This window comes from Polypterus senegalus, chromosome 14 (genome assembly GCF_016835505.1).
Source record: "Polypterus senegalus isolate Bchr_013 chromosome 14, ASM1683550v1, whole genome shotgun sequence".
Classification (NCBI taxonomy): domain Eukaryota; kingdom Metazoa; phylum Chordata; class Cladistia; order Polypteriformes; family Polypteridae; genus Polypterus; species Polypterus senegalus.
The window spans coordinates 141,960,258-141,987,992 of NC_053167.1; the positions used below are offsets into that span (position 1 = coordinate 141,960,258).

Consider the following 27,735-nt stretch of genomic DNA (forward strand, 5'->3'; position numbering starts at 1 on the left):
TACTTCAGGTTTGACAGGGCGAGTGGCAGGAAGAAAGCCATTCCGTGAAACACCGGCTGTGGAATACAGCAGACTGGAAGAAAGTCTTAAGGGCCGATGAATTTTATGATTTATGCCCAGAGGGGACTGGGCGGTCTCATGGTCTGGAATCCCTACAGAGTTTATTTTTTCTCCAGCCGTCTGGAGTTTTTTTGTTTTTTCTGTCCCCCCTGGCCATTGAACCTTACTCTTATTCGATGTTAATTAATGTTGATTTATTTTATTTTATAAATTGTGTCTTTCATTTTTCTATTCTTTAATATGTAAAGCACTTTGAGCTACTGTTTGTATGAAAATGTGCTATAGAAATAAATGTTGTTGTTGTTGTTGAATCCAAATTGGAAATCTTCGGATCATAACACAGAGTGCTCGTATGCCATTGAGTTGGTGACAGGATGGTCTCTCAGTGTGTGACGCCAACAGTCAAACATGTGTGAAGGCCTGGGGTTCTTTTGCTGGAGGCCGAGTTGGTGACCTGCACAGGGTGACTGGCATTCTGAATCACAAGGGTGACCACAGTTTGGCTGTTATTTCAGAAAAATGTGCAGGCTATATTGATGAATCAAAAATTTGAATTAAATTTACCATTGCTTATTTGCTCTGTGCCTTGATTTCATGAAACACTAAGACAGTAAATTGTATGCATTTCTATAAGACCTGAAAAAGCCGAGGTGTTCTCAAACTTTTGACTGGTGGTGTATATATTATAAGAGTCTTATTATTATACCACTAATGTGTTACATAGCTAAAATTGCTTTAGTATTTTTAATCCGCACATTTTAGTCTTTATTTTTAAAACAAACTTTCATTTTAAAATCGTTCAATTAACAGGGCAATCACACAGTACAGGCTGCACCCATATTTGCATTTCACCATCTCTGTGTGTGTGTGCGCATATATGTGACAAATAAAATCTAAATCTTATGCAACCTAAACGTGTCAACCACTTAAACAGCCGAATTTCTATAAATCCAAAACTCCAAGGCAGTGGTTCCAAAACCAAGAGACACCCTTGTCTGAAGATTTTTGTTCCATCCAAATCCACATTCATTTATAGATCTGAGAATTGATCTCATTTACTTAGCTGGACTTTTTTTCCCCCTCTTCTCATATTCTGCATTCAGGAAAACACATCAGTGTCATTTTTCTATTTTTAAATACATTTAGAATTTTTTTTTTTTTGCTATAGCTTTTAATCCTTAACTCTCTTGTCATTTTCCTATTTTACCTTTGTTTCTGTATCTTAATAATTGCATATATATTGTGAATTTCCCCTTGTGGTTAATAAAGTATCTATCTATCTATACTCAGATATGGCGATGGATCTTTGAGGAGTAAACTGCAAGACAATGGATTATATTATGTACATTAAAGAACCATCAACAACAAATCAAATTAATATTGAACATCCATCCATTATCCAACCCGCTATATCCTAACCACAGGGTCACGGGGTGTTTGCTGGAGCCAATCCCTGCCAACACTGGGCGCAAGGCAGGAACAAACCCCGGGCAGGACGCCAGCCCACCGCAGGGCGCGCACGCACACACACACACACACACACACACTAGCGACAATTCAGGATCGCCAATGCACCTAACCTGCGTGTCTTTGGACTGTGGGTGAAAACCGAAACACCCGGAGAAAATCCAAGCGGACACAATTATTATAAGAGTAAAGTTGAATAAATCAGACTCTGCATGAATAAAGTACCGCTTCCGGTTAGTGGAAATAGCCCAAACGTTGATAGAAATCTACGTTTGTGTACCCAATACTTGTATGTAAAGTTTGACTGACATAAGTGAAAGCGCACTCTAGTTATCATGTTTACAGTACACAGTGACACCAAAATGGTATTTTCGGACTCAGAGAGGTCTAAAACGTCGAGATTCATCAAAATCTCGAAATGGAATTTTTCGAGGATGCAAATACTTTCCCTATACTGTACTTCGTATGCGAGAAAGTAAAAAACAAGCGAAGCAGACACCGGGCGAACAGCATAAATGGAGAAAGGCTGCAACTACTGTACTTCAACATCAGACCCTCTAATTAGTAAATAATGAATTAAATAACTCAAAACAACTGGAAGACCAGCATGAAAAACCAGTATAACTATTTAGTTAGCAAAGTAAAACTATATTGTAGCGACCCGTGGAGGAGTCTTTTAAGATTTCGAGCCGAACTCTGCCGTGCACCTCTCCGAAGCTGTCGGCTAGCGGCTTGCCAGCGTCATGCACGCAACTGCACCCAGCTCTTTAAGAAAGAGAACACTCGTGCCCCATACACCGCACGACTCCGAGTGTCTCGGTAGTTTGCTTAGATAAAATCTTAGCAATAAACCAGCTCTGTCCTGTTATATCTTTTTATTACAGAAGATAGTCAGAAACAAAAGCTCGACATTATTGCGCGGCCATTGCCAAGGTCAAGCACGAAGACACGTGTCAATAAATTGGTACTTTTTTACAAAATAAATAACCCCCGGACGGCGATAACCCAAACCCACCCAACCAATTAAATACAAACACACCATTATTTACAACACAAATGACAATACGTAAATTCCGACATACAATAAGCTTTTTATAAAATTACCCATAATTTCCCCGCAAACTATTTACATAAATTACCCATGAGGCGTCACTCCGCCAGCGCTTGCTGCCGGGTTGTTACAATATTATCCCCAAATAACTGCTTAATGCGTTTTTAAAAAAATACCAAATTTAGTTTCGTAATTTCTACAATTTTCTTCAAAATGAAAAAAGTTGAGTAGAACAAAAACCTCCGGTAACAGGTGGTCTCAAGAGCGGAGTCTGAGAACCACAGCTCCAAGGCATTAACGCAAAAATATAAGCATTAATAATAATAATAATAATAATAATAATAATAATAATAATAATAAAGGCTATGGTACCTTTACGTGGCGTTGCTCCGGGCAGCTTCTCCGCCTTGATGAATGGCGACATCATCTCGAGGTCGCCAAGCTGACGCTGCGAGGAAGACACAAGCAGTTAATTACAGCGACATTTTAAATGAGCGGGCTTTTTAAAACACGTGACCTCCCTTGCGTTATTCACATATACGGAAAAACAAAGTGACGGAAACCGCGCGTTATTCATATACAAATGTGACGTTAGTATTTTATAATTATAGTAATCAACTAGTCCGCTTACACTTTATTGTTGGCATATAGTGGTTAGTTTGAAATGTATTTTTTTTTATTTATAAATTTATAAATACTTGTATTCTCTATTCTATTCTCTGCTGCTTTATTATTACCCAGGATTTAGTTAGCCTTTGTTAAATTGTATGAATTGTATGTCAATACATACGTATGTCACAAATAAAAGTATCTTGTAAAGTATCTTTTTGTGAAGACTTTTCTCTCCAAATCTATTACATGCTAAGTGTAACGTGTTATTTCTGCTAAAACCTGAACTGGTTTCTATTTTTTTTACATCCAAAATGTATTTGATCTCATAATTTCAACTTAATCTGTTGTCTAGTACATTTTCTCTGCTCCCTCAATGTGGTCAGTGGAATAAGGGTCTCAGCACTTTGAAGAACGTGGCATAAAGTAGCATCAAAATAGTTCATATGTGCATATGGTGTTTATGTGCTTTTCTCTGTTTTAGATGCATATATCCATCTGTAATTCTGCCTCAAAGCCACCATTGCAGGAATGCACAACATGTTGCAGAAGACTCTTTCACTGCCCTCTGTGCCCCACTTTCAGCCCTACTGTCAGGGCAAAGATTGAGGAACATATAAATGAACACATTAACAATGCTTTGCCTTTCAAAGGTGTGTTGGTATTAAATATAGTTTATAGTTACAAATACAGTTATATGCACTTCTTTTTAGCACTTCCACAGTCTCTTTGTTGACTTAAAAGTTGCTATTCACATTGTACAGTTCGGTGCATTCATCAGCAAGAAAAAGCTTGTGTTTTTATTAAATTTATTTTTCTTTCCTGTTGACCACATTGCTTGATGGCACTTGTGATCCATACCCTTTTGCTTTCATTATACAGGATTGGATGGCCATTATTTTATTTGTGTTTTTTGTTAACATGTACACTCTGATTGTTAGATAAATTGATTGCATTCTGTATAACTACATTTAAATTACATGTGTTTTTTCTCTCTCTTAAAGACAAAATTTTATGCCGGTGCAGGCTGCCATGTAGGACAACAGGACACTTTCACTGCCCTGTCTGTAACAGGACAATCATACGGCGTGGGGATATGGCAAGGCATTTATTGTCATGTCAGCATTCTTCAATGCCAAGTCAGCCACCACTGTCAGGACTGCTCCCCGCTGCACTCTCCGAGGAGCCCCGTCTCCCTCCCACTGCACTCTCCGAGGAGCTCAGTCTCCTTCCGATGTCCTATGTCCAGTGTCTAAACAGTCTTCTGAATGTTTGGTAGAACATTCATATGCTCTACCCTCTGTGCTGAATGAAACTGTGGCTTATGGGAAGTCAATAAAAATGAAATGCCCTCACTGTGGTCTTAGTCTTCTTAAAAAAAACTTCAAGGCTCACATGATGAGGAGTCATTCAAACAGATCATTAGATGTTTACCTGGCCTGTCATCTTCAGTGTGTTTGTGTAGACGAGACTACTGGCTTATTTGCTGTGCAGAGAACTGGCCATGGGTTTTCTGTGCCAGTTCACGTTCAGAGGAAAACATGGGGGAGATCTCACAATGTCAGATGTGAGCTGGAGGAATGTCAGCAATATCAGTTGTTGGCTCAGCGGAGCGGACTAGGCTTCAGTTTATGTGAGCACATTCGCTCACTAGATTACTGTAGAGAAACTGTGAAAGAGGTATTTCTTCAAGAAGCTATCTTGATGGAAATGGTGGTCCTGAAATTCTTTGGAGAGGCCAAGGCTGCGGCATGCATAAGGAGACAGAAAGCTGCCCAGATGACACATGTTCCACTTTGTGTGAGGGTAGATTTTGGTGGATCCTCCTCACAGATATGTTTCTCTGTATTTGAGCCTGAAATACACAGTTTCTGCCATCTTGGCAGAATATTTGTGACTTACAATGCTCAGAGGAATACCTGGCATTGTGCTTGTGCAAAACCACGAATATCATGCCCTCATAAAAGCATTGCTAAATGGCATCTCTTTCAGACACAGAGAGACCTCTTCCAGTCAAATGTGCCACTATCATCAGGCCCCCATCACTGATGACTCAGGAGGGTTCTTCCTGTGAGGACAATGCTGCCGTGGAAAGGAGTATCCGCTATATATTTAAAGAGAAAAAAATTCCTCAATCTCTTCCAGAAGATGTTATGTCACAGAAAATGGACCTTCAGAAACAGCTCATTCCTTTTGAAGCTCTGTGCCAGGTGTGCCCAGACCACCCTAAACTTGACGAGGCTGTTCTAATTACTAATAAAGCAAGGATTGTCAGCATGATGGGAATTGTTGAGAGTAAGTTGTAATGAATCAGATTAAATCTCAGTGTGGAATTATGACTTATAATTGTTCCTATACTAATTTTTTGAAATTAATGTGGTTTGTCTTTAACAGATGTTTCAACATACCATAGATTGTGTCCTCAGTGCCACATGGTGTACAGATACCAGGAGTGGACGGATGGGCTTCATAACTTTGATAACCACATTGTTTTATCTCTTGAACTCTGCCTTTTTTTGAGAGAACATTTGCAGGTGAGGATTGCAAAAATAAGTTGTACTCATGTGATGATTTCTTTCAAAATGCGTTTGTGTGTGTGAATATGGTATGTTGGTGTATGTATACATTTGTGCCTAAATTTAAATATCTGTCTAATCACAGTCTTCTTCACCCTATTGTCATATTTCAGAACCATGTATCTGTGTCAAGGGTCATTGACTCATTGGAGGGCTTAAGAAGGGTGAAGTTTCCTTCTAGGGATACCATATTTCATGCTTACTGCCATTTTGAGGCTTTGACTGACACAGATTACATGTACTCCTGCATAAACTGTGGATTTCACCCCCCTGTGGTAGTTATGGACTTACACAGAAAAGGAGTGTTCAACTTAGCAGGTAAGTGTTATGTACATTTGTGTTTATAATTCATGGAGTACGTGCATGTTCCTAATGAGTCAAGTTATTATAGTGAGTGACCTCAAAGCCCCCCCTGAAGACTTCAATGGTGAACATGACATTGAAGTTTTTTGGAACTCTATTCACCTGGAGATGATAAGCCGTGGGTTTTTTCCAAGTAAGTGATGGCAAAAACTTATTTACTGTCATTCAGTGTTTTAAAGTAATTTAGACTGTAAATAAAAACATACCATTTTCTGTAGGCAGCGTGAAGAATCCATTTTCAGTTCCACCAAGTTACACGCACTGGGCACCATGGATCGGGAGTGAAACTCGAAAGAGTGACATTGTGCTTAACACTGAGTTTAAAAAAGTAAGAAGAAGCACTTCACATGAAGCTCAGCTTAGCAGTGTCACAGAGGACCGTCTGTTTGATGAACTCACCAAACAAAAGGTAACACTGCTTTGAAGGTTTTAGAATATGTGCAATAAAGTTCAGTGGTTGTTCCATTTACAGTTTTCCCTAATTACTGTCAGGTTGGAGTGGTGAGAAAATTGTGCAAAGCCTGCAACATCGACTCCAACGGCTCGCGCTTTGATCTCATCACCAGACTGAGGGAGAAGATGAAAGCAGGCAGACATATGATAAGGTCTTTCAAAGCATATGGGGTGCCTCTGGTAAGCATCACTTAGTGATTATAAGAAGTAGCATTAAATTATTGATTACAATTTACAATAACACAGACAACTTATTTAATCTTTGCTCGCAGGTGGGTGGTCTGTAATACTATGTCCGCATGGCATTGTATACAGTATTAAATTTAATCTTCGTGCTGAAAGTCCCAGGGATTTTGCTGACCTTCTCCTGTCCTGGAAGCAAATACCAAACATCTGCGTTTATGATTTTGCGAGGGGTTTGGCGGCACACACCAACTTGCGGGTTCCTAATAGACTGCCGTTTCATCCACATGAAGGTCGACTGGCTGAGCCCACTGAGGAAAATGTCAAGGCTGCACGGGATGGAAGATTGCGAGTGAATCTTCCATGGCTTCATGAAAGGATGGACAGTGTAAATAAAAATCCTCATCCTGTCACTGGATCATCTGACCATTATGTCCTGTATGATAGATTTCATGAGGGAAATACAAAAGATCCCAAGGACATATTACGTAGAATTCAACTTGTCCCAGAGCTGAAAGGTTGGCTGAACAGTCAAGTTGTTGAACAGTTCTTTGCAAGCATGAGGAAAAATAATTACTTTTAAGCAATATGAGTCCATCCACACATGTGTTTTTGATGAGAAATATAATTAATCATTTTAACACTGTCACCAACAAGAAACTTCTGGAGAGGCAGTTAAGACATGGTCGACTTGGACAGATCAAAATCTCATTGTCTGCACTGGGTCAAGCTGTTGTAGGTAAATGATACATGGATTTTCACAAGACCAGAAAGCTGTCAATTTTCACAGATTACATTTGTTCCTAACTGTGTGTGTATATTACTGTTTTCTTTGTCCCTAGCCCTACAATCGTGCAATAAACTCAGAGAAACCACAGAAACTGTGTTGAACCAGGCACCTTCAATGTCTGGTGACACTGGTAAAATGTCTTATTTTGAATAGTGTTTGTTATATATAGGTGAAATGATAATCTTGCATTCATTATCTTGTTAGAGTTGAGGGCTCATAACAGATTTCCTTACCTGCTGTTTTAAATGCATTCCCTTCTTATAGAAATAGTGCTTGTTTTTCTTGCATTTGTATTTAATATGCATTCTATGTTGTGTTTTGTATAAAACCTGTGGAAATCCCATAGAGCCTCTGGTACCAGTTGATGGCAAGAAAGGCAATAGAAGGTCAACAGATGCAACTCTTCCTGACCTGTGTGGACCACGTGCAAAGCTCTGACAAAGCCGGAGAACATTTTGGCCAGCCGTTCATCATGGTCTTTTGTACCACACCCTGGTCAACAACAGCTTGTATGTTAAAGTTTGAGTTTTCACATGTCACAAAGTGGTACTTTTAGTGCTTATTTTCTTTTCTCATCCACAGTGTATGATACTTATCTATTTTTTTAGCTCAACTATGTTCTGGACATCAGCAGACCCAAAGATGAGCTGATTGTTGAAACGTCTACTGGATGTCTCACACGGGCTGATTTTTGGACACTGGGTTTAACGAACAAATGGAATCTACAGTAAGTATTTTTATTTGGTCTGTGAATATATAATAATAAAGTGTACATTCATTTTTTAATCTTTTTTTTTCCAGATTGGAAATGGCTGTTTTGAGCTTATCACCAAAATTGTTCAGTCAAAGGTACGTTGTATATGAAGATTTTTAAGCTTTATTTTAAAGAGTGGTTGTTTTAAATGTGCTGTTTAACATTTTCTAGGGGATAAGCATTTACATTGAAAATCTTTATGTTACCCGGACTTGGCTTGCACCCTATGACTGTGATCCATTGCAGTCCTTTCCTGTAAGTGTACCATCCTTTAAAAAAAACAAGTGATCATAATGAATTTTTATAGAAATTTAGCAAGAGTTCATATACTGAATACTTAAAAATACAATTCTGCTTCAGACTGATGCTCAGTGGATGGACATCATAGTTCTCCCTCTCTGGACACCTGGCCATTTCCAGTTGTGTGTAAGTCTTATTTTTTGCCACATACTTTTACAATTTTGCAGTGTGTCTGTGATCTATTCAAATTTTGATGACACATTTTCAAAAATCTTTGTTTACTGTATTATTTATGATCATTCGCAATGACATTGTTTGCAAGTTTGAAGTCCTGAGCAACTGTCTTTTAGGTACTGAAGCCACGTATAAGAGAAATCCTCTTTCTTGACCCATTATACACAAAGGCAGCATTTGGTGGCCAGCAATATGTTTCACTTTTGAGGTCACATTTTTATAAGCATGTTTGGTTTGTTCCAGAGTTTTCAGGAACCTGTTCAGTGTTCCAGGTTAAGTGCAACCCAGATCATGTTCTGTTGATCTGGAGTGTTCAAACATACAGTACATTCACATGCTTGCTTATAAGCTATATCAGCATGATGCATCACCTCTTGATTCTTTTTCTCATCTTCACATTCTGATCAAGTCAATGATGCTCTCTTTAGATGAGAGTTTCACACATTAATAGGCTTTTCAAAATCTTCTAGTGTTTAACATAAAACACCATTAAAAATCAGTTTATAAATTATGCCAACCTGAAAATAAAACTGAAATTGCTGTGTATGACACACTTTAACCAACTGTGAGCATGTGACTGTACTTTTACATTTTGTTAATTCTGTCGAGGCTGTGTTCCTAAGGCCTGTACTTAAAGTTGGTGCTGTTAGCAATTAACATTTCACACCCATCATGATGATGTCTGTTAACCCGTGAATGTAATTGTCTTGGAAAAAGGAATCTTGCAGTGAAGATCATTCCAGGGCATTGGTCAGTGAAAAATAGCTTTGACTTGAAGGTATGTAATGGGTGTGTGTTACATGAATTACGCTAGTCTTCTTTTAAGGGATTTTATTAATGAGCCTTTATTTTCACTGTAATATAGGGTTTTCCGAGCCAAGACTTTGGAATTGACTGTGGGATCTTCATGCTAATGGTTATTTTTCTGTTATTCAGTTTTCCTTGAGATACATACAAAAGTTAAATTAAGCTCCAAAACAATGTAATTTTTTGTTGTTGTTGTCCCAAACAGTCTGCTCTCTACGTGGCACTGGATGCACCATTTGATTATACTATAGTTAGTATCCTATTTAATTTGAGAGCAATGGAGTCTTGAATCTTTTGAAAGTTGTTAAATATGTTTCATATTGATATTTTACAGTCAGACATGCCCTACTTGGAAATGGTGGTGCTTGATGTTGATGGAGAACTTTGATCTCAAGAGGTATTTATATTTTGGCTTCTGTACTATATTGTCTCAAGGTTTAGACACATTAACAATATCAAAATTTTCTGTTAAGCTATGGCAAGCTTTTTGCACACTGGAGAGAGGACGCCAAAGCTGTGCTTCAAGGACAACATGTGCCCATTTTTAGACTGAAAAGCGTAAGTTACGGAAGTCAGTCAGGTCAGTATTTTAGTGACTTTTGACTCGCTGTTAAAATAACTGTTCTGCATCAGAGAATAGCTAAGTTTTTATCCCCATTTGCTTGACACAGGAGCCAGCAGTTGTTCAAGATCTGCATACTGCTGTGCAGTGGGTTGTCCAAAATAAGGCGCTTTTCCATGGACACGTAACCATGCCAAAATATCTGTCCTTAAATAAAGAGGGCCAGCAGAGGGTCTTAAGAGACATGCTGGAGGAAGAAGACACTGAAGCAAAGGACTTCTTCTTCTTTGTTTTTCAGTGTGCGGAGGACATGGAGCACTTTCTGAAGGCTTGTGTTGACGAGCAGGGACTAAGGGTCAATGCTATGTTTGACATTTAATGGACGGAGGAAGACACTGGCTGTTTGTTTGTTTTTTAATGTGTTGTTTTTTTCAATGTAAATACAAAATTACAATTAAACTTATTTCAAAATTTTGTTCACTTGTTTCCATGTTCATACCTACAGTATATACTACTAGAAGTTAAAATATAAGATTATAGTGTAAATGTAACCGCATTTTTTATACTTGTACCTTGTAATCAATAATATTTTTATACATTTTACGCATTAAAAAACACTTAGAACCATGTATATTTCTCAGCAAAATCAACAGTAACAAAAACGCATTTTAGTTTTCACTGTCAAAGTCGATTGTTCTTAATTTATCTATTTTAAGTACATCCTATATTTTTTTAAACCTTTTATTGTGTTCAAATTTGAAGTCACGTGTTTCCGCCGACTGTGGAGGTCACACTGACCACTACAGTGGTGTGAAAAACTATTTGCCCCCTTCCTAATTTCTTATTCTTTTGCATGTTTGTCACACAAAATGTTTCTGATCATCAAACACATTTAACCATTAGTCAAATATAACACAAGTAAACACAAAATGCAGTTTTAAATGATGGTTTTATTATTTAGGGAGAAAAAATCCAAACCTACATGGCCCTGTGTGAAAAAGTAATTGCCCCCTTGTTCAAAAATAACCTAACTGTGGTGTATCACACCTGAGTTCAATTTCCTGATTACTGCCACACCTGTTTCAATCAAGAAATCACTTCAATAGGAGCTGCCTGACACAGAGAAGTAGACCAAAAGCACCTCAAAAGCTAGACATCATGCCAAGATCCAAAGAAATTCAGGAACAAATGAGAACAGAAGTAATTGAGATCTATCAGTCTGGTAAAGGTTATAAAGCCATTTCTAAAGCTTTGGGACTCCAGCAAACCACAGTGAGAGCCATTATCCACAAATGGTAAAAACATGGAACAGTGGTGAACCTTCCCAGGAGTGGCCGGCCGACCAAAATTACCCCAAGAGCACAGAGACGACTCATCCAAGAGGTCACAAAAGACCCCAGGACAACATCTAAAGAACTACAGGCCTCACTTGCCTCAATTAAGGTCAGTGTTCACGACTCCACCATAAGAAAGAGACTGAGCAAAAACGGCCTGCATGGCAGATTTCCAAGACGCAAACCACTGTTAAGCAAAAAACATTAGGGCTCGTCTCAATTTTGCTAAGAAACATCTCAATGATTGCCAAGACTTTTGGGAAAATACCTTGTGGACTGATGAGACAAAAGTTGACCTTTTTGGAAGGCAAATGTCCCGTTACATCTGGCATAAAAGGAACACAGCATTGCAGAAAAAGAACATCATACCAACAGTAAAATATGGTGGCGGTAGTGTGATGGTCTGGGGTTGTTTTGCTGCTTCAGGACCTGGAAGGCTTGCTGTGATAGATGGAACCATGAATTCTACTGTCTACCGAAAAATCCTGAAGGAGAATGTCCGGCCATCTGTTCGTCAACTCAAGCTGAAGTGATCTTGGGTGCTGCAACAGGACAATGACCCAAAACACACCAGCAAATCCACCTCTGAATGGCTGAAGAAAAACAAAATGAATACTTTGGAGTGGCCTAGTCAAAGTCCTGACCTGAATCCAATTGAGATGCTATGACCTGCATGACCTTAAAAAGGCGCTTCATGCTAGAAAACCCTCAAATAAAGCTGAATTACAACAATTCTGCAAAGATGAGTGGGCCAAAATTCCTCCAGAGCGCTGTAAAAGACTCATTGCAAGTTATCGCAAACGCTTGACTGCAGTTATTGCTGCTAAGGGTGGCCCAACCAGTTATTAGGTTCAGGGGCAATTACTTTTCACACAGGGCCATGTAGGTTTGGATTTTTTCTCCTAAATAATAAAACCATCATTTAAAAACTGCATTTTGTGTTTACTTGTGTTATATTTGACTAATGGTTAAATGTGTTTGATGATCAGAAACATTTTGTGTGACAAACATGCAAAAGAATAAGAAATCAGGAAGGGGGCAGATAGTTTTTCACACCACTGTATATGCCCACAATAAATTATATTCTAATGGAAAATGTGGTTTAGAGACTATTTATTGTCATATCTCCCACAGAAGCCCTTAATCCAGCTCTCTTACTTAAACAAGGGCCAGGAAATAAACATATCTGTGTGTTTCTCTGCCATGGTGCACGAAAAAAAAAAAAAAAGTTTAAAAATGACCTTCGTTTTAAATATTTCCATGTTGTAACGCATAGAAAGTGCCAACATGATCAGTGTAAGCGGACTAGTTGATTACTAGAATTATAAAATACTAACGTCACATTTGTATATGAATAACGCGCGGCGTGCACTTGCGTATTGAAAGGATACGTCATGGATCTGTTTAACGCATGCGTGAATGCTTGACGGCGGTTTCCGCCGACTGTGGAGGTCACGTGTTTCCGCCTACTGTGGAGCTCCAGGCTTTTTAGACGGTGAGCTGTTCCGGATATGCTAATAGCCCAGAGAATCCGACCAATCAGACTGACAATGATTTAGAGTGGGCGGGAGCGATATGGTGTTAACGATGAACGTAGGCAGGAAGTGACCAGTAATTGGCGGGCTGGGTGTGAAAGTGCATGTATGGTTTTACTGTATGAATATCTAAATCGTTTTAAGTGTGTCTACCTTATACTACGTACTTATGACGACGGTTTCGTTTTCATATAACCTGTGATTTGTACTGCTGTCCGTACTGTATTTTTATTGTTAATGTTTAAAATCAGGCAATAAGCATCATGCCAGCCATCAATAAAAGCACATGAAGAAGAAGCGGCGGCAAAAGTCTGCACATCGGAGACACAGAGGGTAAACTTTAACGAGAGGCAGACAACTGCCGGGGCTGTCCCAGCAGGCTGGCTTCTTTTGACTTTTATTAGAAGGACACGTCGACGGTTAATAGCGCTTCGCGAACCTTGGCTACTAAGAGCTTCAGCTTTTCCTGGTCCCGAGTCAGCGTTTCCCTCCTGCGTCTCAGGCAGTTCTGGAGCACACGAAGCTGCTCTTGATGTTGCTGTAAGTATTCCTCCATCATCGTGTCAATTTCTTGATGGAGGACCACCAGCCCTTCTGACTCTGTGTATCCTTTTCCCTTGAGTAAGTTTTTAAAAAACGAAACCATTATTAAATTGTTTCGCTATTCAAACATGAACGTGCACACTTGCCGGACGCTGAAAGCACAGTGAGCTGCAGTGCAAGATGAAGGCATCCATAAGCATCAAGTCTCGTGCCTCGAAAGGGTTAAACGCGTGACGTCAACGACGGGAACGTGCAAGAATGACATTTAAGGCTGCAGAGTTTCACAATTAGATCATTAGAACAACCGAGACGAGAACAGGCCATTCAGACCAGCAACCCTCGCCAGTCCATCCATCCATCCATTCTCTAACCCGCTGAATCCGAATAGGGTCACGGGGGTCTGCTGGAGCCAATCCCAGCCAACACAGGGCACAAGGCAGGAACCAATCCTGGGCAGGGTGCCAACCCACCGCAGGACACACACAAACACACCAAGCACACACTAGGGCCAATTTAGAATCGCCAATCCACCTAACCTGCATGTCTTTGGATTGTGGGAGGAAACCGGAGTGCCCGGAGGAAACCCACGCAGACACGGGGAGAACATGCAAACTCCACGCAGGGAGGACCCGGGAAGCGAACCCGGCTCTCCTAACTGCGAGGCAGCAGCGCTACCACTGCGCCACCGTGCTGCCCCCTCGCCAGTCCTATCAACCTCATTCCTCCAAAGTAATATCAAGTCTAGTTCTGAAGACCCCTACTATGCACTCCAGTATCTGGTAGCTCTTTCCGTGTGTCTGTGGTTCTCCGTGTAAAGAAAAACGCCCTAATGTTTGTGCGAAGTTCACCCTTAACAAGTTTACAACTGTGCCCCCGTGTTCTTGATGAGCTCATTTTAAAGTCACTGTCAAGTCCACTGGACTAATTCCCTTCATAATTTTAAACACTTCAATCGTGTAAAGGCTCAGCTTATTTAATCTTCATAATTCATTCCCACCATAATCAGCCTAGTTGCTCTTCTCTGGACCTTTTCTTGTACTGCTATGTCTTTTTTGTAGCCTGGAGACCAAAACTGCACGCGGGACTCCAGATGAGGCCTCATCAGTGTGTTATGAAGCTGGAGCAGAACCTCCTGTGACTTGTACTCCACCCACACATCAAGGTGCCATTCTGAACACTGTCTGGCAGATGATAATGTCGAGTCCTCTATGACTCCTAAATCCTCCTCACAAGGTGAACTTTCAATTTTCAGACTTCCCATTGTGTACTCAAACCTCACGTTTTTACTTCCTACATGTATACTGTCACATTTACTGAAATTAAATTATATCTGCCAAAAACCTGCTCAAGACTATGCTGTTCAAGTCCCTCTGTAATGCTTCAACAGATTCTCGAATATCCACCAATCCATCTAGCTTGGTATCATCTGCAGACTTAACCAGCTTGTTATTTATATTCCTGTCCAAATCATTTATATACTAGTTGTCCCCCACAGCGCCACCCACGTAGTGGTGAAACAGGACAAACTTTAAAAATCAATCAAATAAAGCTCTGCCCCACAAGACTACAGCTCCCAGCATGCCCTGCGAGTGTGTGCATAGGTACCCTGGTCCAAGAATGTTGCCTTCTAGTGTTTTGGGTGAGTTGGGTCTCTTCCTGTCCTTCCATTCCATTAATAATAATAATAATAATTCTTTACATTTATATAACACTTTTCTTACTACTCCAAGTGCTTTACATAGAGAGCGGGGAGCCACTTCAAGCACCACTAATGTGCTGCACCCACCTAGATGATGCCATGGCAGCCATTTGGTGCCAGTACGCTCACCACACATTAGCTGTGAAGTGGTGAAGTGGTGAGAGATAGTTAGCCAATTAGAGACAGGGAAGGATTAGGTGACCAGAATGACCAGGCCATGGTGGGCAATTTATCCAGGACATCGGGATACACCCTGCCCTTTACGGAGGATACTCAAGGATCTTTAATGACCACAGAGAGTCAGGACCTTGATTTTATGTCTCATTTAAAGGACGGTGTCGGCACTGGCACTGCACTGGGGCATTGGGATCCGCTTTCAGACCACAGGGTAAGCGGCCCCTGCTGGTCTCACCAACACCTCTTCCAGCAGCAACCCAATCTTTTCCTAGGTGTTCTCCCGTCCCTGAACATGCATAGCTTCTGTTGGGTGACCTCTTCTGAAGTGCATGTGGTGTGGCTGCTGGTCTCCTGGCTATGTAAGGATCTTTGGTCCAGCCCTGCCAGGATGCCTGCATACCCACTTCTGTTTTCATATTGCCATCTTCTGTGATGCTCCTGGCGACTCACTAGTAACCACACAAGGAGTTTGGGACCCTTTGGGCAGAGAGATGCCAGCCCATGGTTGCCGTTCATCTCGCAATTAGGGTCACTATGTAAGCCAGTCACATCCTTCAATTTCAGAAGGTGCATCACCCCTTAGTGCCAGCAACAACAAGAATTACACAACCCATCTGGGGACCCCATTAGAGGCAGCGCCCTCCAAGAAGGTGGTCTTTTGCTGTTTGACGTGAACTCCGAACACCATCTGAGTAATCAGCAATTACAGTAAGATAACAGAGAGTCCAGGGGTGACATAATAACCCCCCCTTGGTCTGGTGAGGGGGTGAGCTGGTCCCAATGTGCAGCTTGTCACAGCTCTCCGCTTCTACACCTCCGGCGGATTTCTGCAGAATGACTTAGAATTGACAAAATGATACGTTCCACATCCTGTAGCATTGTTTTAACTGTAAGTACTTTGTGATGGAACTGGCCGTCAGTGAGCCACAAACACAGTCCCGGGTTCAAATAATGGATGGTTTCTTCTTCTTCTTCTTTCGGCTGCTCCCATTATGGGTTTCCACAGCGGATCATCTTAAATAATGGATGGTTCAATAAACAAAATACCTCAAAAGCACAAGCACAGGTTTTCTCTCTTCACAATCACCACACAGTTCCTCTGCTCTCACCACCACGCTGCCATTCTCCAGTTGAGTGTTGCCTTCCTTTCTCCCAGCGCTGACTCCCTTGGAATACATCCGGTGCCAGGGTCACTGCCCGATGGAAACACTTCCGGGTCATACGGAAGTCTTTTGAATTGGGGAGCACATCTTCCTGCAGCGATGCTGCGGACTACAACTCCCAGCATTCCGTGCTGAGTGTCGATACGGAGGGCTGCTGCCATCTTGCGCCTGGGGAATTAAACATCCCACAGAGACAGTCCTTCCCTGTTCTAGTCTTTTCTCATGGCCAGGGAAGGTATTAAACCCATGATGGTTTGGAACACCTGTCCATTTATTTGGGGTTTCCTGCCCCGGTAAGGGATCTTCAGTTCTGTTTGGGATGTCCGTCCATCCATTAGAGCCGCCTAGTCCAGGTGTGATCTCCTTCCCTCTCTTGGCCGGGAGAGATGCTGTTAGGTTTCTTCAGGGCCTCCCATCCGGGTAAGGGATCTTTCTGGTTCCTCGTCCATCCTGTGTGGCACCTACATCTTATAAAGATGAGTGACCTGCTAGTTTTGTTCCTCTTCTAATCCTCAGAATGCATTTCACGGGGTCCACTCACACGGACTCGCTCTGCTTTCCACTGTCACGTCTCTCCTTTTGTTGAGCTACGTCCTGGTGGAACTTCTCGCCGGGTTCAGCAGAGACCACTACCAACCTCTCAGGGTGGGGGGGTCCAAATGAGTGCAGGGTGGCTGTTTAAAGAGGTTTTGCACCCAAGTGAGAATAAGGAAAAGAGAAACTCCTCCACTCCAGACCTGGACAAACCTGTGGGTACCCCTACATGAACAAAAGACAAGCAGCCCACAGGTGGGTCTGAAATAACAAGACGCTGACCAAAATACTCGGCCCCCATCACTGTTTATATATTCAGCCAAAATCTGACTTGCTTTAGGGTTTGGATTCTACAGAATATTTAAAATCAGAACACAAATGATGGGACCCTTCACTTCGTATTTTGTCACACAGCCTTTAGAATCTGCCATCCCTGCACACAGCTGATTCTTGGGGTTCTCCATGACACTTGTGCACCTGCCCACAGGACATTCGGCCCACCAGTCCTGAGCAAACTACTCCAGCGGGGTCGGGTCTGAAGCGGATCTTCTCCAGATGGCATGTTTCAGATGTTTCCATAGATGTTCTATCAAGTCAGGGCTCACAGAAGGCCACTTCAGTCCAGTCCCATGTTGTGTTCTTCACCGTTCTTGGGGGATTTCAGCTGTGAGTTTTGGCTCCTTACCCTGTTGGAGGGTCCGTGAGCTGCGACTCAGACCGAGCTTTCTGACTCTTGGCAGGTTGTTTCCCTCCAGAACGTCTTGGTGGTCTCGAGATTTCATTGTTGCCTGCACAGATTCAAGGCATCCCCTGCCAGACATTGAAAAGCAGCCCCCCAAAACATCAGCGCACCTCCTCCATGTCTCACAGTTGGTCTCGCATTCTTTTCTTTAAAAGCTTCTTTTTTCTGTCTGGGGACACACAGAGCTGATGTGACTTGTCACAAATCTACAGTATTGTCACATCTGTCCAGCGCACCTTGTGGCTTCTCAATACACATTTTAGAAAACTCCAGTCTGGCTTTTGTTTACAAGGAGACCTCTTGGGTCTCCTTCCTTTGAGTCTACTGTCACTCAAAGAGCTACAGATGGATTCAGTCAGACCCTGATGGACCCTTGACCTTGGAGTTCAGCTTCTGTCTCTCTTTGGAAGTCACCCTTCGCTTTTGGTCTCCCATTCCCTGTGTCATTCTGCCCATTGTGGCTGCGTCCAGCGAGGGGGGCTACAGTCCCATGGAGCTTCTTCATAATCCTCCTTCTTCATAATATTTGACACTGTCATCACAGGACCACCAAGCTGCTTGTTGGCGGTCTTCTCACCTTTACCTTTCACATGCTTGACTATCATTTTCTTTCTGATCTCCTCGGCCAAGTCTCTCCTTTGTTTTCTCTGCTCCGTGTTGAGTGTGTGACACACGATGACAGAAGAAGAAGCAGCACTCGATCTCCTGTGACACCTGCTTTGCTTTACTCAGTGACGTCTCAAATGCATGCAAACAACAAGCAGAGGGACGACTGCAGACGTGTGTGACACGAATTCACGAGAACCGCCGGTTTGAGAAATCACTTGAATCCAATTCTTTAGGATCTTTTCTTGGGGTCCCAACAAAGGGATTCCGTAATCCAAATCATATTATGGGATGTCATCTCCTGTTGAATTCTGCTCTGTGCTTGTAATATTTCTATTGTTCTATTATAGTGTGTTGAGGATGACTTGTGTTCTGTTCTGTGTATTGTATTGTATGGACCCACTTTATTTGATGCCCACTGCACGCCTAACCTACCTGGAAAGGGGTCTCTCTTTGAACTTCCTTTCCTGAGGTGTCTTCCATTTTTTTTTCCCCTACAGGGGTTTTCTTGTCTTCTTAGAGAGTCAAGCCTGGGGGGCTGTCAAGAGGCAGGGCCTGTTAAAGCCCACTGCGGCACTTCTGGTGTGATTCTGGGCTACACAAGTAATAAATTGTATTGTATTATATTGTATAGTGGGGACAATTAATATTGAAGGCGTCAACGTTTGTCTCAGTAGACACGTCTCACTGCATGCTCAATAATCCAGGTAAGGAAATTCTAGAAAGTTGATTCTGTTCATCTGGACAGATACGTTTCATCACTCGTCCAAGTGACTTCCTCAGTCTCGGTTGACTGCAGGTTTCACCAACCTTATAAACAGTACCTTGGCCTAATGACCAAACTAACACCATTGACTAACAATGGGCTGTGTGATCAATGACATGCAAATTGTCCATTGACCAATGGACAATCAGCAGAAGGACATATCAAAAAGGCCCTGAGTAAATGTGGTTATCCCAGCTGGACTTTTGTCAAAGCAGGGAAGACACCTAATGCTCTAAGCAATCCAGGAGAGAGGAAGGACAGCCGCTGCCTAAGCGAAAACCTTTGGTGGTCCCTTATGTGTCAGGAGGATCGGAACAGCTGAGACGCAATTTTTCAAAACACCAGGGGCCTCATGTATGAATGGTGCGTACTCCCATTTCCACTCTCAAATCACGATGTATAAAACCTAAACTTGGCATAAAGCCACGCACATTTTCATGGTACCTCCAACCCTGGCATACGCAAGTTCTGCGCTCGGTTTTGCAGACTGGCGACACCCATCGTCAAAGCAGTGCTACTGTTCCTGTGTGGTTTATCTTTCTTTTTTAGATCCACATCCCTGACGCGGCTTTATAAATACACTGAAACTAACCGCATATTGTTGATTAGTTTAATGCACCTGATTGTAATGAACTTGTAACAATATAATGGTCCACAGAATGGCCAAACTATTCTAAATACCGTAACTGCTTTAGCGTTGTTACTCTCACAACATCTCCTTCTCCTTCTTCTTTCAGCTGCTCCCGTTAGGTGTTGCCACAGCGGATCATCTTTTTCCATATTACTCTCACTGCACCACTCGGAGTATTAATATCACTGTATGTGAGTGTGAATCACAGCTCTGGTGCAGCTGATCTGAAAGAGAATTATCAGGATACAGCATCAAACACACGCTGCCTCAGCCATGCTGTCTATTTGAACTGCTCCTATACGACAAACGCTTCAGAGCCTTTCCTGTACGGACCTCGCGGTTCACAAACAGTTTCATCCCAAGAACTCTAAACGCACTCAATCACTGCTCCTTGTAGAACTGTTAGGACTTATAAGTGCAATCACCTCACTGTAAACTTGCACTACAGTTATAATATCGCACAACCTGTGCCACTTTATAAAGCGCGTATTTACATATGATGACAATATCATTTTTAAGATGAAATGCAGCAAAATATATTTATTATATGATACAGATAAAACTTTAACTTCATTTAAATAATCTGTATTGTCAATAATTAAACATGTGAGGACACGGTGCCACAGCGCTAGCAAGGAGCTAGAGCCTCGTTCACGGACTGTTTCTGCCTCGTGATGTATTCTTGCTGGTGCGACACTAGAAGGATAGATGGCTAGAATAATTAAACACGTACTACGAAGATATTTCAACGTTCCTTAAAAGTTTTGAAGAATCAGCGTTCTAAGCTTACAGATGGCTTAACGTCTATTACAGAGCTTGTTGTGTGGCGATTGGTTACTTGGAGAAAGAAAGGGAAGGACAGGAATTTGAGGTTAACACGTTTGAAAGAGACAGTACTGCTGCAGTAAATTATTTCATCGAAGGTCGCGTACGGCGCAGCAAGCATCTTGTGTGAGACGTGAACAATCACTGCGCCACCGTGTGCCCATGTTTAATAATGTGCTTTAACTCCTATCATCATGAAAATGACATCACGTATACATCTCAGTATTTTAGTTATTCAGAGAGCTGTAATATCACAAATGTAATGGATTCTGTGTCCTGTCAGAGGAAGAGAGCCGGTTTAAGAAGCACGTAGTGATTCACACACAGAGCACATAGAAGATCACATACAAAACAAAGCATTTAATGTGCTACTTTAATTATGATGGGATTTGAGAAACTAGTAAATTAAACAATTTTAAGATGAAGTTTATGATGTTCTACTTTAATGACAAAATAAACTACGTGATTAAAGTGGAAATTTCGAGATTAAAGTTGACATTTCGTGCTTTTTTCCCCACTGTGTCCCTATTTTTTTTTTCTCTGTACCTTAATAAGCTTTCATATGACACTCAGATGTTGGGCTACGACTCACCTTTTTACGGCGACTTTGATATCTGACAACTTCTTTTTTATTTCCGGCACTGTGTGACTTTGTGAACTTGAGCTTTCGAGTTTCTCCGACACGCTATGTCACTCAACCAACTTCCTTTTGTTGTTCATATCACTGTTTAAACCAACAAATAGTGAGTTTTACCTTTGCCTCCACTTGGAGTTCGCTGAAATTCTTCTATTTTCCCCCGTGCTTTTGCCATTGCCTTTTCACAGAACGCTGAGCTTAAGGGCTATTTATATTGATTTGCAAATTCAAAGAGGCGTAATTCTGGGAGGAGACGGGGCGGGACAGCAGGCCCATGCACAAGCTTTACTTTTCACATTGACCAGGATTTATGTAGCGGAAGAACGTGGAAGTTGGCGTGCGCACAGATTTATGCATCTGGATTTTTTTTGTGCGCACGCACATTTCCACTTTTGTGCTTACGTCATGTTATAGTGTGAATTCTTCGCACAGCGTTATGCATGAGGCCCCAGGTCTCGGTGGCTTTCAAACCCCAAAACACGATACGGCAAAATTTATTTCACCCCAAGGATCGGGTGCCCCGGCACAGACAGAGTAATATAGTTTACGCAGTTAAGTGCCAAGAGGATTGCCGGGAATCATACATCGGGGAAACCAAACAACCATTGAAGAAGCGGATGGCACAACACAGAGGAGTTTACATCTACAGGACAGTGGTCAGTCTTTCAGTCACGAAAATGTGCACATCCTGGACAGGGAGGAACGCTGGTTTGAGCGAGGAGTCGAGGAGGCCATTTACGTGAAAAAGGAATGGCCATCTCTGAACCGGGAAGGGGTCCTAAGGGTACATCTCTCACCATCTTACAATGCGGTGATTGCAGCCATTCCCCGACTCTCTGTGAATGGTACTCATAGCCATTGATCAATGGACAATTTGCATGTCATTGGTCACACAGCCCATTGTTAGTCAATGGTGTTAGTTTGGTCATTAGGCCAAAGGTACTATTTATAAGGTTGAAGAAACTTGGATGAGTGATGAAACGTATCTGTCCAGATGAACAGAATCAACTTTCTTGAATCTCAGTAGATCTATTTCTAATGGGGGGCTATTGACATTTCTAAATTGGCCCTAGTGTGTGCTTGGTGTGTGGGTGTGTTTCTGTGTGTCCTGTGGTGGGTTGGCACCCTGCCCAGGATTGGTTCCTGCCTTGTGCCCTGTGTTGGCTGGGATTGGCTCCAGCAAACCCCCGTGACCCTGTGTTCGGATTCAGCAGGTTGGAAAAATGGATGGATGGATGGATGGCTATTGACATTGTCACAAACGTCCGGGGTCCTTACCCAGCCGGGACGCCTCTTCACTGAAAGGACAGGGGTAGCAAGCATGGGCAGCACCATACCTCCCCCAAGACGTTAGATGCCAGCCCCCTGAGTTGCAGTGGTGCCTCGGATTCCCGCAGGGCTTCATGGGAGTTGGAGTTATCTACAGTCCTGTTGGGATTCGGGGGTGCTGCCAGGGGATGCTGCAACAGCTCCCGAGCCCTCTTTGGGTGGGTTTTCTGCCACACCTGGAAGTGATATTATAAAAGGAGCCAGCAGTCACCACTATTGAGACGAAGCTTACCAGGGGAGTGGTGGAAAGAAGAAGAAGAACTGTGTTTTGGTGCTTGTGTCGTTATACTTGTGGGGAACGGGGAAGGCGTTTCCCACAAGGGAAAAAGAAAAAGTCCTGTGTGTTTTGAACCTACAGTACGTGTCCTACGCCTGTCTGTGTCAGAGCTGGCCTTTACAACACAAAATGTTCACCAGATGTCGGTAACAACCCAAGTAATCCACACCTACAAAGAAATCGAAATAAATAAGTCCATAAATGAAGTTCTGGGGAATAAGAATTGAACACGCTGACTGAAATGTATTTCATACTTAATTGTGGGTGATGAGAGCTTCAAGACGCCTCCTGTATGGAGAAACGAGTCACATGAATTGCTCAGCTGTGATTTTGGCCCATTCTTCTGTCTTCACATCTTGAAGGTTCTGGGGGTCTCTTCTCTGAACTCTGATCTTCAGCTCTTTCCACTGATTCTCAATGTGATTCAAGTCAGGTGACTGACGGGGCCATTCTAGAAGCTTCCTTCTTTATTTTCTTTATTCTCTGACACCAATTGAGAGTTTCCTTGGCCGTGCGTTTGGGACCCTTGTCTTGGTGAAATGTCCCCCCTCGTTTCATCTTCAGCATCCTGGTAGATGGCAGCAGATTCTTCTCAAGAATGTCCCGCTACATTTCTCCATTCATCCTTCCTTCAATTCTATGAGGTCTACCAGTACCATACGCTGATGTTCCCACCTCCACACTTCACTGCTGGTGTGGTGTTTTTGAGTTGATGATGTGAAGCACCATTAGAAAACAGTGGCACTGACCAGAAATCAGGAGACAGAGCTGGAGGTGGCAGAGTTAAAGATGTTAAGATTTGCATTGGGTGTGACGAGGATGGATAGGATTTGAAATGAGGACATTAGAGGGTCAGCTCAGATTGGACGGATGGGAGACAAAGTCAGAGAGGTGAGATTGTGTTGGTTTGGACATGTGCAGAGGAGAGACGCTGGGTATACTGGGAGAAGGATGCTAAGGATAGAGCTGCCAGGCAAGATAAAAAGAGGAAGGCCTAAGAGAAGGTTTATGGATGTGGTGAGAGAGGACATGCAGGTGATAGGGGTGACAGAGCAAGATGACGAGGACAGGGAGAGATGGAAGAAGATGATCCGCTGAGGACTCACAGTGTCTCAGGGTCTTGGTCACAAGTGGTGGCAGTGACAGATGGGTGAGTGGCCTGGCATGGCATTGGCACTCAGGTGGCTGTTGTGCCAGAGAGAGCTAATTGGTTTTTTGCTTGTTCCTAATTCTCAACTAAGACCAAAAGTACCACATCATGAATACAAGGGGCAGCAATGAGCTCAGACATGCTGGGGGACCTCCAATCCTCCACTTCGAATGGAGCCCAATGAGATGGTTTGGGCCTCTCCTGGACACCTCGATTTTTTTGGGTATTTCCGAGACCTCCGAGCAGACCCAGGACACAGCGGGGAGGTTATATCTTCACAGTTAACGCCTCAGCATCCCACCCACAGGAGCTGGCAGGGGAAAAGGGACATCTGGGTATCTTTGCTGAGACTTCTGCCCCGTGGTCTGGACTTGGATGAGTGGCAGAAGACAGAGGGACAGACATATGGATGGATGGGTTCAGCACGCCTCAACTTATGTCATGTGTCACAGCTGAAGGGCTCTAGTGACTGGAATTCTACTGTCACACCAGGGGCTGGCGCTGTGTTTTTATGCCTTTCTCTCTGTCTCCCCATGCAGAGTGGATGACTGACAGCTGTAACATCTCTGATGTCACTTCCGGTGTCTGTCCACCTTGGACCCGCCTCTTCCTGTCAGGAGGGCTGAAAACCCGAAGCTCCTCCTCCTTTGCCATTTCCTCTTGAATTCTTGTCTGAGAAGACCTTTTGACTGTTATGGCAGACAGCCTGGGGGTCCTCTATAGTGGATGGACCAGAGGAGGCAATCGTACTCAGGGCTTTATCTGCCCCCCAGAGTGACAGATGGCAGCCCCTCCTTGGTTGCAGTGGTGCCTCACCAATCTACAGGGTGGCACAGTATTTTAATGCCTCTTCTTATCATCCCTCTACAGACTAAATGATTGACAACCTCACCACCTCTGATGTCACTTTCAGTGCCCCCCATACCCCTGGGGCAAAGTTGTGCGCTGGGGCCCCTGTTTTGGTAGCAAAACTGAAACATCCATCAGCATCAGAAACATTGTGGGCCCCTATGCACCTGGGGGCCCCCAGCCAGTGCCCATTGTGCCCATTAATTAAGATGGCACTGCTTGTGGGGGTCCACCTGCTTTTTCTAGAGGTCTTGGCTGAGTGGGTTGGGTTTTCCCATTGGCTCTAAAGGGTAGACCCTCGAATGCATTTCCAACTGGCCAATCAGAGGCCCCTAAAAGTCTTTTGACATCAGTTTCTAGAATCTTCCAGGCTGTTTAAACATTTGGACCCACTGAAAAGCTTATCTAAGGAAGGGAAGTCCAGCAACCCAGTAAATAAAGGCTGAAATCTGTCCGTCTATGGGCCATTAATGTGACGCTAGCACCATTGGGAATAAAGCAGACACCTAATGGACTGAACACCCTGGTGACACGATGACATGTGCGCAGATGTCACACACTGACTTTGAAAGGCTTTAGCTGAGGTGAATGGAAACGTTTGCCCTCGAATGTTCTTTGGCTTCTTTACTGTTTGTTTGGGTTTAGGGACCCCGAGAGCGCCCCCCTCTGGCCACAGCATTTACTCTCCTTTTCTTCACACCTCCATTTCTTCTACACGTCTGCGCTGAGCTTTCCTAAAAGACTTTCCGTTCATCCCAAGTGCTGATGTCCCTACCCGCGCGACGTCTCGTTTTATGCCCCCTTCATGCCTGTAAGGATTGGCGTCCTCACATTCCAGGCCTAACAAGAAACAAAAAGCTCAATGGCGGACACAAAGCAAATAAACCGAAGTGGGCCGCGCGGGTGACAGACGGGGACAATGCAACGGCTTCTCGGGATTGTTTACAGTAACCATGGAAACGAGAGATTGAGCTCAATACAAACCAGAAAGGAAAAGATTTGCGTTTGTCATCGGGGGTCTGCCTGAGAGCTGCAAGACGGTTTGCCCAAAGGAAAGGAAAAAAAGTTATTTTGCAAAGTTTTGTTGTTAAATAATTTCTGGAATGAAAGTAAACGGAAAGGTGCGCCTTGAGAAAACGGGAATACGTGCGACAAAGACCGTTAGACTGATGGAAAGATTACAAGAGAATGGGAGGAAAGAAATAGGAAGGGTTTGGAACTTGTGACCGGACCCTCAGAGGTTCTCATTTGGGCCGCAGTGTTCTCATCTGCTATTTGTTTGAACTGCGGCGGATCACATCGGGTAACTCGGTACACGTCCAGGCGCGGCTTCTGATCATTGTGAATGCTCCGGGCCGCCCGGCCGCGACAGAGAGCACGCGTCATCAAGCCCCGCCCTCAGTACGCTCATCTCGAGCAAAGCGGACCAAGTAGGCAGACCCCTACATTCTAACATATGGCGCCACCAGTGCGTATTCAGACCCCTTCACTTGTTACGCATTCGGTTACATCGGCGGCTTGCGCTAAAATCATTTAAAATCAATTATTTCCCTCATCAAGCAACACCTAATACTCCACAATAGAGAGACAGATATAAAAGGCACTATGTAAAAAAATCGAAAACCAACTGTTTAACAAATAGGGACTATATAATAGATTGACAGGGTGAAAGGCACTATATAATAAATAGACAGACAGACATGAAAGGCACTATATAATAGAGACAGAGAGATAGATAGATAGATAGATAGATAGATAGATAGATAGATAGATAGATAGATAGATAGATAGATAGATAGAAAGGCACTATAAAATAGATAAACTGAGACATGAAAGGCACTATATTACAGATGGATATATATATATATATATATATATATATATATATATATATATATATATATATAAATGGATAGATAGGAAAGACAGTATATCAAAATAGAGAAATACATATGAAAGGCGCTCCATAATAGACAGACAGACATGAAAGACGCTATTTTACAGACCGACAGGTAGGAAAGGCAGGCAGTATATAACACATAGCTGTGAAAGGCACAACATTAAAGTTAGAATACGCCCTGTATATCCTATAAATACCTGGGAGTGCAGCTGGATGATAAACTGGACTGAACTGCCAATACTGATGATGTGTGTACGAGAGGACAGAGCCGACTATACTTCATTAGAAGGCTGGCGTCCTTCAACATCTGCAATAAGATGCTGCAGATGTTCTATCAGACGGTTGTGGTGAGCGCCCTCTTCTACCCGGTGATGTGCTGGGGAGGGAGCAGAAAGAAGAGGGACGCCTCACGCCTGGACAAACTGGTGAGGAAGGCAGGCTCTATTGTAGGCACAGAGCTGGACAGTTTGACATCCGTGGCAGAGCGACGGGCACTGAGCAGACTCCTGTCAATCATGGAGAATCCACTGCATCATCTGAACAGGATCATCTCCAGACAGAGGAGCAGCTTCAGCGACAGACAGACTGCTGTCACCATCCTGCTCCACTGACAGACTGAGGAGACCCCACACTATGAGACTCTTCAACTCCACCAGGCGGGTAAACGTTAACATTATATAAAGTTATTGTCTGTTATACCTGCATTGTTATCACTCTTTAATTTAATATTGTTATTATCAGTATGCTGCTGCTGGAGTATGGGAATTTCACCTTGGGATTAGTAAAGTATCTATCTATCTATTGTGGCATGAGGCTGAAGCCCGGCCGGGATGCCCAGGAGGACCGGAGGAGGGCTTGTACCGCCTCCAGACCTCGAGGGGGCGACTGC

General features: G+C 42.9%; 1 protein-coding gene and 1 pseudogene across 2 annotated transcripts in view; one reads left to right on the forward strand and one right to left on the reverse strand.

The window, feature by feature from the left end:
• The window catches only part of si:dkey-86e18.1 (uncharacterized protein LOC557342 homolog), a 93,502-nt gene extending 90,422 nt beyond the window's left edge, over positions 1-3,080 (reverse strand). For both annotated transcript variants that reach the window (XM_039734983.1, XM_039734982.1), the window contains exon 1: positions 2,951-3,080. The gene's annotated coding sequence lies outside the window, so the exon portion shown is untranslated. The remainder of the gene's footprint in view (positions 1-2,950) is intronic.
• Positions 3,081-4,444: 1,364 nt separating this feature from the next.
• On the forward strand, positions 4,445-7,860 carry LOC120514546 (annotated as a pseudogene).
• Positions 7,861-27,735: the final 19,875 nt, after the last annotated feature.